The following is a 19,988-nucleotide window of genomic DNA, read 5'->3' on the forward strand; positions in this document are numbered from 1 at the left end:
CTCGTGTATAATCATGGACCCTCATGCAGTCAAAGTGGTGGCTGATAAGGACAGGCTTAAAATTTGTCTTTAAAGTCCATATTATGCAAGATGCGTTTTATGCTCATTTTTAAAAATATTTTTGCATGAAAAAACTTACATTTTTATCTTGAATATTTTCTAATATGCAGACCCGTGTATCATGCATATACTCAAAGCTTAGCTGTGGTACTATTTTGCCTTTTTTTTCCTGAAGTGCATTCCAAGTAAACTACAGATGTTATGAAATTTCACCCCTAAACACCTCGATGTTCCTTTCTGAAAAAAGGCATGATAATAATATAGTTATCTCCCTCCCACCACAATTAGCATTAGGGGAACACTTGTAATTATGGTGTCATCTGAGCCTGCTTACAGCCACAGAACCGTGGAGACAGGTGAACATGCCATCCTAGGAGTGAAAGGATGAGAAAATCTACCCAAGGAAGTCATTTCCACCAGTAGTGAAGGTGCGCACTGTTGTTACCCTGACTGCCACTAGGCCACCCTCATTATCACCCTGAGGCATGTGCCAGGTGCCAGGTCATGCACTGTGAGCACTTTACACAGATTGGCAATGGAATCCCCACATCACTATTGGATGTGGGTTCCAGAGTGATGCTTATTTTGCTAAGAAAGAAAGCTGAGGCTTGGCTGCATGGTTTAAAAGCAGTGGAGTCAGTGTTTGGACCCAGGGACTCTGTCTTGAGCTGGGTCCCGTGACCCTGTCACAGACCACCGCTCCATTCCAAGAATGCAAGGCTTTCTGTGACTCTACAAGTGGGTTGTTGACTGCCTAAAATAAGGCATGGAAAATGCAGCTTGATCTTGCTATTCAGGTAAAAGGGAAATGTGAGCATTGCTTTCAAAGCACAAGACCCTTAATTTTGCAGAGTTATTATCATTTTCTTGGTTTAAGCCTCAAATGTTTTTAATGGTTATGCAGAAGGAAAAGAAGGGAATTAAGACAATAAGGTCCACAATGTCCCTGTAATTTGGGACAAGATTATGATTTATTAATTAACCAAGGCTTCCCAGGTAGTGCTAGGGGTTAAGAATCCACCTGCCAATGCAGGAGACTTAAGAGACGTGAGTTCAATCCCTGGATTGGGAAGATCCCCTGGAGGAGGGCATGGCAACCCACTCCAATATTCTTGCCTGGAGAATTCCATTGACAGAGGAGCCTGGTGGGCTACAGTCCATAGGGTTGCAAAGAGTCAGACATGACTGAAGCGACTTAGAACACAGGCATGCAAGTAACACTGGACAGTATCTAAATGGGACATATGAAGGTTTTCTAACTGTATTGTATTTGGGAGAAAGTAATTTTTTTTTTCCTTCTGCATTCCAGATCCGCATAAAAAAAAAGACATCCTGTCAGTTGAGGCAGAAGTAGTTTAGGACTGGTCTCAGAGTTCCTGGGGAGAAAGTAGAGAAAGGGTATGCACTGTATGTCAGAGGAGGTTGGGTTCTCTAGTTATTTAGAGTGAAATTGGGTGAACCCGACTTAGGACCCTGAAGCACCCGTGGGTTGCCTTGGATTTGAGATGGGTCGCCTGTCTGGAAAAAACTGCAATCACATCTCACTCACTCACTCATTCATTATTCATTTGACAAATGTTTATGGATCAGATAATCACATCTGAATCATTTTCATTCATAAATTCACAGGTATGATGTAGTTATAGACCATCTAGTATAGAATAATCATATCTCATCATTCATTCTTTCATTTGACAAATGCACGTGGATCATCTGTTAAGTAGTAATCACATCTTATTACTTATTCATTTATTTATTTATCTGCCAAATATTTGTGGGCCATCTCTAATAGGATAGACACCAGGTAAGGGTAAAAGAAAAAAGACACCATCTTCCAGTTTCAGCTCTAACAAGTAAAGAACTTAAAATAGGTGTTGTCACTTTTATTCTTAGACTATTACAAAGCTGGACCAATTGAGAATCAGTGATACTTTTTTAGACTTAGGAAACAGAGGTCTTAGGACAGACTGCCACCTAGAAATTTTAGATTTGAGATAAGCAATTGGGGCACCATCTGGATAAAACTGCAGTTACATCTCACTCGCTCATTCATTATTCATTTGAGAAATGTTTATGGACCAAATGTTATGTTTGGTGCTTCCAGAACCACCAAATCCTGCTTACCTAGAGCAGAAGCTATTGGAGCCCTAAAGGGATAGAACTCTTAGATGATCATTTTGGTGTGGCCAATTGTGGACTAGGTTGAAAGAGAGAAATTTCAGTGAGTCATAGTCTCAGGAAGGTCTCCACTTTCTCTGGCTTTATCTCTAAAAACCTTGTTTTAAGGGTACCTGGGGTAAATCCATGGCTAATTCATTTCAATGTATGACAAAAACCACTGCAATGATGTAAAGTAATTAGCCTCCAGCTAATAAAAATAAATGGAAAAAAAAATAAAAAATAAAAAAAAAGAAAGAAAGAAAGGGGAAAAAAAAAATAAGGGTACCTGGGGTATGGTAAGACACACAGGCACAGAAATAACTGTCATGAAGATAGAAGTTTTTATATCCACAGATCCCTAGAAATAGGAGGCATAGCACACCATGCAGGCAGGGCTACATTAGGAAGCACCAGGGTTTGCCAGGATGGAAACAGAGAGAAGAAAATACTTACAAGAGCCTTTGTTGTGATTTCTGTGGGAAAGAACAAGTGAGATAGAGTAAGTAAGCTTGGAATTGGCTAGTTTGAATAATTTCAGTGGACTGTAGTGCATGCAGGCTATTCTAGTTGCCTGGTACCTGACCCTGGGATGACTGAGGAATACTGGCTTGGCATGTAAATGAGATGGGTGGGGGACTGGTTGTTTCAAATATAAAGGATACACTTGTAGGAGAGTCCAGTTGAAAAAACAAAACTGAAACTCTTACCTACAGAGGAATAACGATAAGAATCATAGCAGACTTCTCATCAAAAACATTGCAAATGAGAAGTGGTGTGGTGAAAGATATGAAGTGTTGAAAGGAAAGAGGAAAAAAGCAACAACCTAGAATGTTATATCCATCAAATTTACCCTTCAAAAGTGAAGGATAAATAAAGACTTTTCAGAAACAGAAAATTCGGGGACTTCCCTGGTAGTGCAGTGGTTAAGACTTCACCTTCCAATGCAGAAGGTGCAGGTTCAATTCCTGGTAGGAGAGCTAAGATCCCACATGCCTTATGGCCAAAAGAACAAAACATGAAACTGAAATACTATTGTAACAAACTCAATAAAGACTTAAAAAAAAAATTCACCACTAGCTGACTGCCCCTAGAGCAAATATTAAAAGAAGTTCTTACTATTTAATTGTAAAAGGAAAATGATATAGGTCCAAAGCTTGGATCTATGTGAAAAAGGAAAAGAAAAAATAAGTTATTTTGTTTTCCATAATCATAATTGGTCAAAAGGTAACTGTTTGAAGCAATAGAAGTAACAGCATATTGGATTATTATAGCACATGGATACACAAAATGAACGACAGCATTGTCTTAAAGATAGGATGGAGGAATTGAGAATACCCTGTGATGAGGTCCTTGTATATGTAAAGCGGTATAGTGTTATTTAAAGATGGAATTTAAGTTTTAAAATGTATAATGTAAGCTACAGGACAATCACTAAAATTTTTAAAGGATATGCTGAGAAGATATAAAATGCTTGATTAAAACCAGAGAAAGCTGAAACAGGAGAAAAAAAAGAACAAACAGCAGTGAGTTAAAAAAAAAAAAGATACAAGCATTGTAGATATTAATCCAAGTAACTCAATAATCAGTTTAAATGCAGATGGTCTAAGCATACAAATTAAAGCACAGAGCTTGTCAGAATGGTTTAAAAAACAAGACACAATTATCTACTATCTACAAGAAACCCACTTTAAATGTAAAAACACATATAAAGTAAAAGTAAAGTGATGGAGAAAGATATTCCATGCTAACACTAATCAAAAGAGTATCAGAACAGCTATATTAATTTTAGACAAAGCAGACTTCAGAAAGTGGAAGATTATCAGAGATAAAGAGGCCTGTTACATAATAATAAATGGATCAACTATCTAAGGAGACACAACAATCTTAAACATGTGTGCACATGTTTAAGCATCAGAATACGTAAGCCAACCACAGATAGAACTGAAAGGAGATTAGGCAAATCCACTATTACAACTGAAAGTTTCCATCACCTCTGCCAGTAATTGATATATAAAGCAGATAGAAAATCAGAAAGTATATATATGACCTGAGCAGCACTGTTTCATCTACTTGGTACTTATAAGATATCCAATCCAACAGTGGAAAAAATCAAACGGACTTTATTTTATTGCACTTAGCTTTATTGTGCTTCATGGGTATTGATGCTTTTTAAAAATTGAAGGTTTGTTGCAGCACTATGTCAAGTGATTCTGTCAGTGCAGTGTTTGCAATAGCACTTGCTCACTTCATGTTTCTGCATCACATTTTGGTAATTCTCACAATATTTCAAACTTTTTCATTACTATATTTGATATGGTGATCTATGATCAGTAATCTTTGGTGTTACTATTGCAAAAACCTTGTGACTCACTGAAGGGTCAGTTGATGGTTAATATTTTTTAGTAATAAAGTATTTTAAATTAAGATATTTATATTGTTTTTAAAACAATGCTACTTCTCACCAGTATAGTACATACATAACACTTATTAATATATGCATGCACTTCTTGAGAAACAAAAAAATTCATGTGACTAGTTTTATTGATATTTGCTTGTGTGCCAGTACCCATTCTTCTCAAACTCACATTGAACATTCACCAAGACAGAACAAATTCTTGAAAACCATGTGAACAAATTTAAATGAAAAACAAATGCAAGTTATGTTCTCAGAACACAATGGAATTAAACCAAAAATTAGCAACAGAAAGTTATAAAATCCCCAAATGTTTAGAAATTGAACAACTAGCTTTGAAATACAATGTGGGTTCAGAAAGAAGTCTGAAGATAGATTTTAAAATATTTTGAACTGAATAAAAATGAAAATACAACTTACCAAAATTCATGGAGTGCATCAAAAGCAATGCATATGTTATAGCATTAAGTGCTTACATTAGCTAAAAAGAAAATATAAAATCAGCAACCTGTTTTTTAATGTGAGAAAACTACAGGAAAAAAGAGCACATTTCTCTAAAACAACAAGAAGAAAATAAATAATTAAAATTGAAATAGAAATAACTGACATTGAAAACAGGAAGACAATAGAGAATGTTGACAGAATTCAAAAGGGGTTCTTTGAAAAAGATCAATAAACTTAAAAAAACTTTTAGTTAAGGTAAACAGGAAAAAAGAGAGAATACACAAATTAGCAATATCAGAAATAAAAAAGAGGTCAGTGCCACTGATTCAGTGGACAAGTGGACAATAATGAAGTATTGTAACACAATTCTGTTCTCACTAATGTGGTAAATTAAGTGAATAGACTGTCTTGAAAGACACAAACTGTTGAAACTTGTAGAAAGAAAACTAACTTTAATATCCATGTCTTTTCAATTTAAATCAATAATTTGTAACCTCCCTCCCAAAAAAGCACCCAGAAAAGAAGGTTTCATTGGTGAATTACTTAAGGAAGAGATTATATCGATTTTCAACAATTTTCTCTTCCAGAAAACAGGAATGGAGACGTCAGTAGAAACTCTCAAGTGGATTAATACAGATACAGATGGATATATACAGAAATACTTTAGACATGTATTACATATACAGGTTAAGTAGACGCATGTATTTCTTTGCTCTGTCATGTGACAAGGTCTAGAAATAATGACATCCTGGTAGCAGCAAGCTTGCCTAGTGCGCAGATCTTAGATTCTAATACCCTCTCAATAAAACGGAATACAAACCATAGATTCTGGGATAGGAACAAGAAACATACAAGATAAGCTTGGAGTATCTTGTCACACCAAAGGTGGAAAAAAAAAAAGTGCTCAAAAAGCCCCACAGTGATGGAGGTGTGTCAGAGGGACACGGAGCCAGCCATAAGTGCTCCCGCAACCAGGCTGGAGTAATTTAAGCCACAAAATAAAGTAGTATTAGATTACAACCTAATGGATAAAAAATAAATAACGAATCCATACTTACCTAAATAAATTATTAAATAAATGAATAAATGGAGAGAATAGACAAATCTACTCTGCAGGAGAATTTCAAACAATTGATATAGATACTCTCCCCTCAAGGAGGTATCTCAGCTGTCCTTAAGTGCAGGTCATGCAGAAATTCTTCCTTCCAAGGAGGGTGATATGGAAATGGGATGGGGTGGGAGAGCAACGTTATGGTGGAGAAACCTGAGAACAACCACCTCTGCCAAGGATCAAAGATTAACATCAGTGGTGACAAGTCACGTTGATAGAACACACCTTACCTCTGTGTTCTTCCTCCCCAAAACACATAACCCCCAGTGGAACCATGAGAAAAACATCAGACAAACCTCAGCTGAAGCACATTCTGCAAACCACTTGACCAGCACTTCTCAAAACTGTCAAGATTATCAAAAACAAGGGAAGTCTGAGAACATGTTGTAGCCAAACAATTGCCTAAGGAGGTGTAACAACTAAGTATAATATGATATGTTGGCTGGGTTCCTAGAACAGAAAAAAAAAAAAAGTCATTAGGTAAAGACTAAGGAAACCCAAAGAAAATAATAAAGTATAATATAATAATTTGTCACTGTTGGTTCACTATTATGAGAAATGTACCATAATCATGTAAGATGTTAATAATAAGGGAAGCTGGATGTAGGGGTATAGGAAAGCTCCCTGTACAATCTTTGCAACTTTTCTGTAAATCTAAATAATATCATAAAATTAAAAGTTCATTTAAAAAGTAAAAAGAGAGAGAGGGATGAATAGGTATCTCAGCCTGCATTTTTCAAGATAGGAATTCATCAAATAATCACACACATCTAAGTAAAGGTAAATTAAAATTAAGTCAGAACTGCGGTCAGTATTACAACAGAAGGGCACATGGTACCTTGAGGGGAGGTGGATGGTCTGAGCACATCTATGATGCTGTACAGAGAAAGCCCAGGCTAGTGAGATCTGAGGGTAACTGATGTGGATGCTAAGAAATTAGAGTTCATCCTGAGATCAGAGAGCAGTGATGAATCTTTAGCAGAGAAGTGGTATGATTAGGTTTTGTTTGAAGAGTGGACGTGTTTAGAAGGTTAGAAGATAAGATGCATGAGATTGGTGATGCATTATTTTCAGGAATGAGGAGGAGAGAGAACTGTCTGAGAGGGCTTAGCTTTTTTGTCCTCAGCAGTTATATGGATGGAGTTCTTAAACCAAAATTCTTGCAAGTTCCTGGTGATGCTGGTGTTGCAAAGCCCTGATCTTGCATTTGGATGTGCTGATAGAAGCGTCTTTTCACACTCAGCTGAGGTCCTAAAGGCAGTAGCTAAGAGAAGGGCTGGCTTCCCACACTGGCTCTCCCACTAATAGCTGTGCATTTTTTTGAGAAGTAACTGACTTTTCGGAGCCCAATACCCGGATGTGTGAGTTAGGGGCTACAGCAGCCACTACCTTTAAGGATATTGTGCAGGTCAGCCAATGCCCTGCAAGGGAGCTGCTTCTGGTTGCCATCCTTGTCATCATCCATCTCACAGTCATCAGATGTCAGCACTAAGCCTGTTTGTGCCTTGGGTTTATCACTCGTAAAATGGTAATGCTTTTTTTGCATTGAGCTATCATTTTTGCTAGCTTTAGGTACAGGTTGGCTGCTATTACTTTTCTGAACACATCCTTGCCAGTGTCCTGGCCTCACCCAAGTAAACCACCCACCGAACTCCTTCCAGCTTCAAGTATCTGGAGAGGGTGTTTCTCCATCTTGCCTTTCCAAGGACATTCCCTCACCTGTTTCTGGGTGATGCCTGGCTAGGCTCCTCCCAGCTGTTTTTCCAGGTGAAAGGAATGGCATAGCCTGGAGTGAGACATTCAGATTTGTGCTTCCTGCAGAGTGTGTGGATGTTTAGTAGATCCTTGGAAGGCACCTCCTGTCTCCACTTGAAGGACTTCACAAAAGGCCCTTTCTGAAGTTGTGTCCCCTGCTGGTACTACAGGTGGCTCTCTGCCAGGAGGTCTGAGAGCAGAGTCAGAGATGGCTGGCACAGGTACTCTGACCCTGAACTCTGGCCTTCCTGCCGTAAAGACCATGTCTGCTCACCTCTCCAGTCTCCAGACAGGAATTAGCATCCTGAGGTCGCTAATAAGTCCTTTCCTAGGATTTCTCTCTTACTTGATCCAGAGTTCAGGTGGAATTTGATATTTATAATGTCCTAGGGCTGTTTAATGGAGAAGGCAATGGCACCCCACTCTAGTCCTCTTGCCTGGAAAATCCCATGGACGGAGGAGCCTGGTAGGCTGCAGTCCATGGGGTTGCTAAGAGTCGGACACGACTGAGCAACTTCACTTTCACTTTTCACTTTCATACACTGGAGAAGGAAATGGCAACCCACTCCAGTGTTCTTGCCTGGAGAATCCCAGGGACGGGGAAGCCTGGTGGGCTGCCGTCTATGGGGTTGCACAGAGTCAGACACGACTGAAGCCACTTAGCAGCAGCAGCAGCAGCAGGGCTGTTTAAGGGATTTCCCGGGTGGCGCTACTGGTAAAGAACCTGCCTGCCAATGCAAGAGACCTAAGAATTGCAGGTTCAATTCCTGGGTTGGTAAGATCCCCTGGAGGAGAGCATGGCAACCCACTGCAGCATTCTTGCCTGGAGAGTCACATGGACAGAGGAGCGTGGCGGGCTACAGTCCATAGGGTCTCAAAAAGTCGGACCTGACTAAAGTGACTTATCACATATGCGTGCACGCAAGGGCTATTTAAAGTATAAAATAACCAAGATGACTTTGGTGTACCCCACCTAGCACTTTGGGGCGTCCCTGGTGGCTCAGACGGTGAAGAATCTTCCTGCAATGCAGGAGGCCCAGGTTTAATCCCTGAGTCAGGAAGATCCCCTGGATAAGGGACTGGCTATCCACTCCATGGGCTTCCCTGGTGGCTTAGCATAAAGAGTCCTCCTGCAATGCAGGAGACCTGGCTTCAGTCCCTGGGGCTGGAGGATCCCCTGGAGGAGGGCATGGCAACCCACTCTAGTACCCTTGCCTGGAGAATCCCATGGACATAAGAGCCTGGCAGGCTGCCTCCATAGGGTCACACAGAGTTGGACACGACTGAAGTGAGTAAGCAGCAGGAGCAGCTTACAGGATACATCTACTCCTGTATTCTTGCCTGGAGAATCCCCATGGACAGATGAGCCTGGTGGGCTGCAGCCCTTGGGGTCACAAAGAGTCAGACACACACCTAGCACTTCAGGACACAGTTCCTTCAGTAAGAACTCTTGGGAGGGTGTATTTCCTGACTGGCTCAACACAAGCAGGCTCAGCCATTGGCACGCTGTGTGTTCTGGTGGGTTCCTTGTCCCTGGGGTGTCTGTTTGTACGTGCAAGTGAACAAGGTCAGTTGCGTGGGGCTCTGCACTTCTGCTTTCTGGCTGGTTCGCTGAGATGGGAGGAGAAGGCCCACTTCCCTAATTGCAGACACAGCACAGACAGGAAGTACTCCAGTTGGTAAGGCTTGTCTTCTGCTTTCTCTCCGTATCTGCTATTCTCCCTTTAAATACTTCTCTCTGTCTTGGGCTTTTTTTGCTTCCCACACTCCATGCTGTCCTGGGCTTCTAACTGCAGACCTGCACTTGAATCCAGAAAAGGAAGGTAGGTCAGATGTGTGGGAATCAAGGAAATCCAGAACGGTGACCTTGAAGCTCTCCCCTCTGTGACTGCTCACAGGAAGGGTAGTGCACTTGGGTTTCAGGGAGTTCGTGTGTGTGCTTCTGCATTATGTGTTCTCTGCCCTGTGAAGGCAGCCTTTTCCCACTGAACGCATACCCAGAAGAGCGGGACTCAGGTCTTTGCCATCCTACTTCTTGCCTATGGTTGCTGTGTAGTCAAACCGTCTCTCTCTCTTTCATAGAACCCTTTGCCAGCTATGGAAGCATTGGATATATTTATGTCACAGGTTTATGAAATCTAAGGATACCATCATAAACTTCTATAGTATTTTGCCATCATGAATCACCCATGATTATTCTTTCACTGATCAGAAAAAAGTAATGGCAATTTTTCATATATGCCTAGTAAAACTTTTAGTAGTTGTAATCCTTTCATTTGTGTGTGTATGTGTGTATGCTCAGTTGTGCCTGAATCTTTGCCACCCCATGGACTGTAGCCCTCCAGGCTCTTCTCTCATGGGATTTTTCAAGCAAGAATACTGGAGTGGGTTGCCATTTCCTCCTCCAGGGGATCTTCCTGACCCAGGGATTGAACCCGTGTCTCTTGAATCTCTTGCATTGAAGTGAATTCTTTACCACTGTGACCCTTGATTTAAATGTGTCATTTAAATAACATGGTGTGGTTTCTCCAGCAGCTGCAGGGTCCCTGTGAATATCGCGTGAATGAGGTGGGGGTACTGGAAAGTAAAATAGTGCTCAGAAGCTAAAATCCTTTTCCAGGCACCACCAGAAGGGACAGGAGAGGCCAAGTCACTGTGAGGGACCATGGCTTTGCCAACAGGTCCAGACGTTCTCTGAGTGCGAAGGGGTCTTGGAGGGTAATCTGGATCAGGACCAGGGAAAACTCAGTAATTTTGCTGCCTGTTCAAATTCCCTGTGTGATATGCCCAAAGGAAGAGAAGGGCAGTGAGGGGTATCAGCCACCAGCAACATGAACTCTCTCATCTATGACTTTATCTGTTGTTTTTAAATTTCCCCAGAGCAGAGTGGAAGACAAGGTGGTTTTCTGGACATAGTGGTTGAGTGAAGTTCATGGTGGGGGGTGGAGGCGGGGAGATGTCCTAGGAACCACTCTGGGTTGACCCAGGCTTCAGCCCACAGTCAATAACCCCAAGAAAGCATGAGGGGGCATCACTAGCGACCACTTGGATGTGTTCCTGTGCCCACTGATTCTTCACTGAGTCTAGCTCACTTCTAATAACTGAGTCCTCGTGCATAAATCCAGCTTCATGACGAGCATGCCTCTGACCCGGTGCCCTGGCAGAGGAGTGTCTGGATAACCTTCCCTCCCTAAGGGAGTTGGAGCTGGATTTTCCTGCCTTGAGGTCAGCAGGCACCATGTAGGGGACTTTAATCTTCTTCCCTAGTTCCCTTCCCTGCTGTGGCAGCAGACAGCCCAGTTTACCCCATCTCTAGACTCCCTTCTTCCCTACATCCTGGAGGGAGACCACTCAATTCCCTTTTCTCCCTACCAGCCCCACTTGGGAAATGAGATATTGGATTATGGCAGAGGTTCTTTAAAAAGTGCTTGAAAATTGCCAGAAAGTTATTTAAAATCCAGACATGCCTTCTGTATGCTGTTTCTCTGGGCCCAAGCTGGGTCAGGAGCCCCATTTCAAGCTCTGAGCCTCAAATGCACAGCGTGGTGAATTTCCGCCAAGTTACATCTGCAGTTGCTCTGGCCGGTCACCCTGGGAGGCGAGGAGAAGTGTAGACAGTAGAGAGTCTGGGTCTTCACAATCCTGGGGATGGAAGCAGGGCCCCCGGAGAAGATCCCGCCACCCATGAGCCACTTCTGCTTGCTCATTGTTTGGAGGCAGGGAAGTCCCCTTCCTATTCCACGGGGTCCTCGACAAAATGAATTGCACGTAGAAGATGCCCAACAAACATCCTGAATGAATAAATGATTCATATTTTGAAATTAAATTCACGATGGTGGGCTGGTTGCTTATTTGTAACCAAATATTTTGAGAGTTTATGTTAAGTGTTAATATTTCTGTAGGCATTGTATCTGTGATTTGTGCCAATCATGTTGAGGGAGTATTGGGTGGATATAGTAAAGAAGTTCTTGAACATCTTTGTGGAGCCTGAAAATCCAGATGTTGGCTGAGGTACATCAGTATTTCCTTGATGCATTTTCAAAACCTTCAGGGTTTTGAAGGCAAGGCCAAATAACTTGGTTCTGAAGGTTTGGATAACATTTTCAAGTATTGGAACATCTCATCTCTTCTAAATATCAGTGTAGCATCGTGTTCTCTCCAGCCTCAGACTTACTTTCTGTTTCTTAAATGCGTGTCTCTGTATCTAAGAATCTCTGTGCTTTACCACAAATGCAGAACAGGGACCACTCCGCAGAAGCTGTGAAGTATGCCGCTGCCTTGGGAGTCCCGGTCTGAGGCAGTGCGGCCAGCCCAGCAGGCCTCAGAGGGCCTGGGGACGGCCCTTCAGGGCGGTCTCCCAGAAAGCCAGATGGTATCACTCAGGAAACTGGACGGACCTGGGGCCAACTCAGGCTGGGGACTTGGGTTCTGTTTCTCCGTGTTGCAGCCGCAGGTCTGTTCACCTGTTTTTTTTTTATTGCAGCCAAACCCTATTGCAGCGGGCAGGGCCCAGGGCCCTTTGCAGACGGATGGAGGGCAGTCATCTGCTGGTGTTGTTCGGGATGGTCCCTCTCCGTCTCCCTTTGCCTGGTCATTTCTTATAACTCATCAGCCAGAACCTGACTGGCCCAGGAAGAACTCTTCTCCTGCCCCGGGCCACGCTCTGTCCTCTTACTTATGAAAATGAATCAAACCTACAGATGCGGTTTTGCCTTTTACCCGAGTCCAAGAACTTAGTTTTCTCAGCTTGAAGCTGCAGAGGGAATTCCCAGGCAAATTTTATCAGGGTTGCTTTGCATTGAGGTGCCTGTGTGGCTTTGAGCAAGGTATCATTTTCTATCTTCCTGATTTTGCTCCCCTACGTGGTAGGGCTATGACAGAAATTGTCCCCAGATGGTGTTCCCCCAGAATACCATTTACTTTTGCCACTGCCACCTCCATCCATATTATAAGGGGAAACTGACCCTGTGATGAGAAATCAGCCACCTTTAATGTGCTAAGTGCTGTTGAAACGTTCTCCACAGGAAGTAGAAGGGGCTGAATGCTTAGTCAGGGGCAGCACCTGCAGTAGACATGTTTTGATGGGTCTTAAGAAAAGCCTTGAAGTGCAGGTCAGGGCTGGTGATAACCAGGGCAGATGGGGTTTCTAAAAAAGAACTTGAAAAAGAATAGACACATATATTTGTATAACTGAATTACTTTGCTGCACACCTGAAACTAATATAATATTGTTCATCAACAATACTAAAATATACAATAAAAAATTTTTTAAATATGAGGGAGAAAAAGAAAAAAATACAAATAAGCAAATGATCATTTTGTAGCTGAAATTTTTAGCATTAAAATATTGGGATTTTTATGGAATCTATGATTAAGATAGACATTATGATCAATAAAAATATTCCTCACTCTAAAAAATGAAATTAAATTAAAAAAAAAATTACAAAGACATAGGCTACCTCTTCTAGTCCTACACCAAGTTTAAAAGCACTGAATTGAACACAGATTTAGAAAACAAGAATAATACATTTAAGTACACAATCTTATGCTGCTGTTGTTTATGCACTAAGTCATATCTCATTCTTGAGATCCCGTGGACTGTAACCCACCAGGCTCCTCTGTCCACGGGATTTCCTAGGCAAGAGTATTGGAATGAGTTGCCGTTTCCTACTCCAGGGGATCTTCCCAACCCAGGGATCAAACCTAAGTCTGCCACATTGCATGCAGATTCTTTACCACTGAGCTACCATCAAATCCCTTATACCAAGGCATCCTTGTGTTTCTACCCATGAAGTGGAGGCTCTTCGGGGCAAGTGGAAGGGAGTGAAGGAGAGTCACATATAGCCGATCCTCATTATTCATGGATTCCCTTTTTACAAATTCACCTTCTTGCTAAAATAGATTTGCAACCCCCACATCAATACTCACCTCGCTTTTGTGGTCATTCGTCTACATGCACAGGACAGTGAAAAATGTGAGTCACTCAAGTCATTTCCAGCTGAGGTTGAATGAAGAGTCACTCTGTCCTCTTGTCCCAGCTCGTCCTGCAAACAAGTATCCTTTCCTTGGTCTCTTTCGTGCCATGTTTTTTGTATATTTTTGTGTGTTTGTTGTTGTTGTTGTTTAAAAGGGCCCCAAGCATAGTGCTGAAGTGCTGTCTGGTGTTTCTAAGGGCAAGAAGGCTGTGAAGTGACTTATGGAGAAAACACTAGATAAACTTCCCTCAGGCATAAATTATAGTGTTGTTGGCCGTGAGTGAGCTGTTGATGTCAATGATATCTATGAAATGAGTTTCTTTAAACAGAAACACACATAAAACAAAATTATATGTTGATCTGTTGACAAAAATATCATGGATCAGAGGCTCGAAAGAACCCAACCCAATCTTTCTCTATGAGCAATAGTTGAGCATTTGAAAATTCATTGTTCACAGCACCTATATAGAACGTATATATGCACGCTAAGTTGCTTCAGTAGTGTCTAACTCATTGCGACCCTGGACTGTAGCCTGCCAGTCTCCTGTGTCCATGGGATTCTCCAGGCAAGAATACTGGAATGGGTTGCCATTCCCTTCTCCAGAGGATCTTCCCAACCCAGGGATCAAACTCACATCTCTTATATTTCCTGCATTGGCAGGCGGGTTCTTTACCACTAGCACCGCCATAGAACGTAACTAGTCACAAATAATGACAGCCAACTGTGGTTTGTTTCATGCATTGGATGAAAAGAGAATATGGGAAAGGATGCTATGAGAGTGAGTGACTTACAATGTTGTCAGAGACAGTAACTTACTCTGAACTTTGGGGTCTGCCTCTGACCCTGGTTTCCAGGCTGGGATACCAAGGCCTTTGCAGGGCTTGGGGTCAGTGCCTCTGATGGTCTTCAGTGTGAAGTGGGGATAGAGGAAGACAGACTGAGGTGGCGGTTCCTAGGGGCACTCACTAGGTACGTGTACCTCAGTTCCCTCCCTCCTGACCTTAGGGGTTCATCTCTTCCATCCTCAATACCCGCAAGTTTTATTCTGACTCTGCCAGAACCTAACCTCGAGGTACTTCCCTCGCTCAGTCCGAGATCCGGAGGCCTTGTTTGTCAAGAAGTCATTCAAATATTTATGAAGCAGCTTTGTTCCTCTCATCTGACCCTATTCCGCGTGCTGTATTAGTTATCTGTTGTTCCACAACTGATTTCCCTCGGTTTAGCAGCTTAAAACAGCAGTAATCATGTGCTGTCCCTCACAGTGTCTGGGGGTCAGGTTTTGAGGTGGCCTGGCCTGGCTCATGGTCTCCTGTGAGGCTGTGGTCACAAGCGCTGCACGGTCTGAAGGCCCATTGTCCTCCCTCTTCTGAGGTGGCTTTCCTCCTGGCAAATCCACTCTGGCTGTTGGCTGGAGGCCTCAGTTCCTCAAAGAGCTGCTTGAACATCCTCATGACTTGGTATCTGGCTTTCCCCAAGTTGGGACTTCCCTGATGGCTCAGATGGTTCAGAATCTGTGTGGGTTCAATCCCTGGGTCAGGAAGATCCCCTGGAGAAGGGAATGGCAACCCACTCAAATATTTTTGCCTGGAAAATTTCATGCACAGAGGAACCTGGCAGGCTCTAGTCCATGGGGTTCCAAAGAGTCAAACGCGACTGAGTGACTAAAGCTTTCACTTCTTTTTCCCCAGGGTGAGTGATCCAGAGACTGGCAAAAATTGTAAAGGCCTGTATGGACTAGCCTCAGGCATCACACATTATCACTGTGCAGTCAGCCCTCAGTCAGGTTGGGAAGGCTGGGAAGGATCTGTGGAGCCATCATGGAGACTGGCTGCCATGTACACATTCTAATTCTCCACCAAGCTTTGCAGGGTTGAGGCCCATTTTTAGGGGCGCCTCTGTTCTAGATAGGGCTTCCCTAGTGCCTCCAGATGGTAAAGAATCTGCCTGCAATGTGGGAGACTCAGGTTTGATCCCTGGGTTTGAAAGATCCCTGGAGAAAGGCAAGCAAACCCACTCTAGTATTCTTGTATGGAAAATTCCATGGACAAAGGAGCCTGGTGGGCTACAGTCCATGGGGTCACAAAGAGTCCGACACAACTGAGTGACTAATGCTTTCTGTTCTAGGCGGCAGGAAACAATACAGTAAACACACTGATCCTTATGAAGTATCTAATCTAATGGCTTTTAAGATGCAGGCAAGGAAAAAAATAGAAAGTTTTAAAAGCTGAGGTGGGTGGGCATGCAGATCCCAGCCCTCCTTTCTCATGCTGAATTTACTCTGGTTGTTCTCTGTTAGGGACAAAATTTCTTTCCATCTGAGTCGTGGGTTCCAAACAGCTTTTGTAGCTGCTATCCAAACAGCTTTTGTAGCTGCTATCCTGGGTGTGAGCAGCTGTACCTAACCTTGCACACAGGCTGCCCCCAGAAGTGTGACTTTTTCTTTTAATTTTGCATATCTTATCTGAGACATTGTGTTTATGATGGCAAGCATGGGCTATTCCTCTTAATCTATGAAACTGCTGTAAGATAAGCTAGAACTACACAAGTGATATTTCCAAGCTAAATGAATTGTAAAGGGCAAAGGTTGTGCAGGCAGGCTTGGCCCTGGGAGTGGGGAAAATGGACTTTGAGAGGCTAGTTGGAAGGGAATATTGTAACATGACAGAAGTGCAGAAGAAAACAGTGCTGCTTAAATGGAACAAGGAAGTCATGGGGATGCTAGTCGGATTCAAGGGGTTCATCATCTGTCCCAGGAATTCGTTTCTGTAGGCTCAAGGGGGGCTGCTGATGGGGCTCCTTGGGTGAGGTAGCCAGAATCAAAGCCCAGTGATGAAATAGGATCTATTCTAGAGATAGCTCCTCAGAGGGTTATTGAATGCAGGATGAAGCTTTACCTGATTAAGCAGGGTTTGGCTTCCCTGGTAGCTCAGACGGTACAGTGTCCGCCTGCAATGTGGGAGACCAGGGTTTGATCCCTGGGTTGGGAAGATCCCCTGGAGAAGGAAATGGCAACCCACTCCAGTACTCTTGCCTGGAAAATCCCATGGACGGAGGAGCCTGGTAGGCTATAGTCCATGGGGTCACAAAGAGTCAGACATGACTGAGCGACTTCAATTTCTTTCTTTTCCTTTTTTAAAGTAAGGAATCATTGTCTGTGGTTCAACTCGAGCTTCCATCATCCTTGTGTGAGAATGTCTGTTGGGGGTGGTGTGTGTACATGCACATACACACAGATACGCACTCACATGCACACACTCCTTTCAAGTGCGGGCTGACCATAACTCCCCTTTTACCATCCTACCATGAACCATTCCTTTTGTTTTTCATTCAGAGCCTCCGTTCATGTAGCCCCAGTTGCCATGAGCAGCCCCATCACTATCCATTGTGACTGTAATGAGTTATGGTGACTCTGGTGCTACTGCCACCACTTTCAGAGGTGCAGAACTGTGGCTCTAACGGGTCTGGGAATCAGGAACTGGGATGGGATGCCAGCCTGTATGGCGCTCAGGCTCTGCTCTGCACCCCTGACTCTGCTACCTTCGGAGTCAAGACACACTTACCTCCACAGGGCTCTGTTCCTTTCCACCCCTCCCTGTCCTGTGCTCGGAGTGATCGTGGTAATAAACGAGACACTGGCATATTCATTTATCTAGTTTATTGGTGAAGATGCTCTAGCAATGGAAGGAACACGCCGATGTGTGGGCAGACCTAATGATTAACACAATGACTTCCAGTCAGGGGACATTTGGGGACTGTGTCCAGGGAACTTTTGGCAGTGTCTGGAGATGGTTTTCATGATTGGGAGATGGGGGAAGCTGTTGGCATTACTGGTGGAGGCCAGGATTGCTGCTGCCCGGCCTATAGTTGATAAGAAGCCCCAGAGCAGAGAACGATCTGGCCCAGATGCCAAGTGTATGAGGTTGAGAAGCATGGTGCTGATGCGATGAGAGGTGACAGATGGAAATGGGTGATACCAATCAAAAGAGTGTGAGTTGGACACATGCAGCCTTCGTAGTATGTAAATAGAGGGTGGAGGACGTGCTTTGATCACATGTGATAGGGCAGCTTTTCACTTGCCAGTAGCCCAGTATGGATACCAGGAGCTGAGGCCAGCCAGGGCCACGTCTATAGGCCACTGACAGCAGCTCCAGAGGGACCTGTGCATTTGCGTGTTTAGATCTCGGCAGTGGTGGCACATAGCCAGCTGCACCATTAATAGGGTCTTGGGCAAAATAGAATCGTGTGGATCTTGAAAGAGGCTGGACACACACCACGGTTCTGTCAGTCTGGCACCATGCTCTCCACCCGGGCAGGGCAGCAGCTGCGCAGTGAGAGTTCATATTACTAAAGCAGTGTGTATCCACTGTGGAAACTCTAACATGGTGTGATCAGCACATCTCCATTTATCAGGTATTTTGTGAGCCCCTGGGAAGCCCCTAAGTGTTTGGGATGCAGGTCAGCTCTTGGGGTTGCAGGTCAATTGGTAGACCTCGGAGCTTACATTACACATGGGCCTGCTTGTGGTGAATGGATTCAGGAAATAAACCTTTTCAGGAGATGAAGATAAAGGGGTCATGAAGCCACCTTAGGCTCGGCCATCAGCATCACGCCTCTGAGGAGGTGACATGAGCTGAGACCACAGGCGTGAGCAGGAGGGAACCAGCCGTCAGTGGGAGGGTGTGGGGGTGTGGGGGAAAGTGCCAGGACAGGAAGAAGGGCGGCGTGGCTGGATGTGGTGAGCACGGGTGAGATGGGATGGGCAAGAGGAGGGAGGGGCTTGGGCCAAATCAAGTAGGCTCTGAAGGTCAGGGGAGGAGGATTTGGGATGTGTCTAAGAGAGAGTGATGCTTCTGCCTGCTGTGATGGGGAATGGACCAGAAGGAGGGTCGGGCGGAAGGGGGAACAAACGAGGTAAGACTTGCATTCACATGAGTGAGAGCTGATGAACATTTCACTCAGGAAATGTCAAGGGAAATGAAACAAAGCCATGACTCTGGGATACCTTTTAGAGGAAAACTGATGAGAGTTTCCTGGAGATCAGCTGGTCCAACTTCCTTCAAGAGTCCCTAGCCCTTGATGGAGCCCCTTTGGGCTTTGAATGAAGCTCAGTGTTTCCCAAGGGGACACATTACTGGGTGGGCTGGACCCATCTGAAAGAAAATATGTTCTTTTTCTTAATTTATTTTTACTGAAGTATAGCTGATTTACAATGTTGTGTTAGTTTCTACCATATAGCAGAGTGAATCAACTATATGTATACATGTATCTCTTCTTTTTTGGATTTCCTCCCCGTTTAGGTCACCACAGAACGTTGAGTAGAGTTCCCTGAGCTATACAGTAGGTTTTCATTACTTATCTATTTCATACATTGTGGCATATATATGTTCATCTCAATCTCCCGGTTCATCTTGCCTTCTCTTTTCTCCTTTGTATCCATATGTTTGTTCGTATCTGTGTCTCTATTTCTGCTTTGCAAATAAGATCATCCACTTAGCAGATTGGGCTTCCCAGGTGGCGCAGTGGTAAAGAATCTGCCAAAGCAGGAGATGCAGATTCCATCCCCGGGTCGGGAAGATCCCTGGATGAGGGCATGGCAACCCACTCTAGTATTCTTACCTGGAGAATCCCATGGACAGAGGAGCCTGGCAAGGTACAGTCCATGGGGTTTCAAAAGAGCTGGACATGATTTAGCAACTAAACAGCAGCAACAAGTGAGTGGATTAAACATGCATGATGAGTGAAAGGGAGGGATCCTGAAAGTCTTTAGGGTCTTGTCCTGAGCAACTGGTTAGAGTTAATGTCATTTCCTTAATTAAGAGGGGCTCAGGAAGACCATACATGAGCAATTGAAAGCCCATTTTGGGTACCTGAAGGTTTAGTTGCCTTTTAGATTTTCAGTGGAAGCATCAGATAAGCAGTATTTAGTTCAGAAGCTCAGCCAGGAGAGGTGGATGTGGGATCCATGGGCACATGGGGGCCATGTGCAGGGAGTAGATGCAGATGAAGACCCCACTTTGGGCTTCAGAGTAAGCAAAGGAAGGAGGAGCCATGGATGGAGGAGGAGCTGGA

General features: G+C 43.6%; 1 protein-coding gene across 7 annotated transcripts in view; it reads left to right on the forward strand.

The window, feature by feature from the left end:
* The window catches only part of SYK (spleen associated tyrosine kinase), a 104,506-nt gene that overhangs the window by 22,259 nt on the left and 62,259 nt on the right, over positions 1 to 19,988 (forward strand). The window contains exon 1 of one of the 7 annotated variants that reach the window (XM_070459407.1): positions 9,677 to 9,766. The exons of the other annotated variants lie outside the window; for them this stretch is intronic. The gene's annotated coding sequence lies outside the window, so the exon portion shown is untranslated. Of the gene's footprint in view, positions 1 to 9,676; positions 9,767 to 19,988 lie in introns of those variants that run through there. 7 annotated transcript variants of the gene reach the window in all.

The sequence above is a fragment of the Odocoileus virginianus genome, chromosome 31 (assembly GCF_023699985.2).
Source record: "Odocoileus virginianus isolate 20LAN1187 ecotype Illinois chromosome 31, Ovbor_1.2, whole genome shotgun sequence".
NCBI classification, from domain to species: Eukaryota; Metazoa; Chordata; class Mammalia; order Artiodactyla; family Cervidae; genus Odocoileus; species Odocoileus virginianus.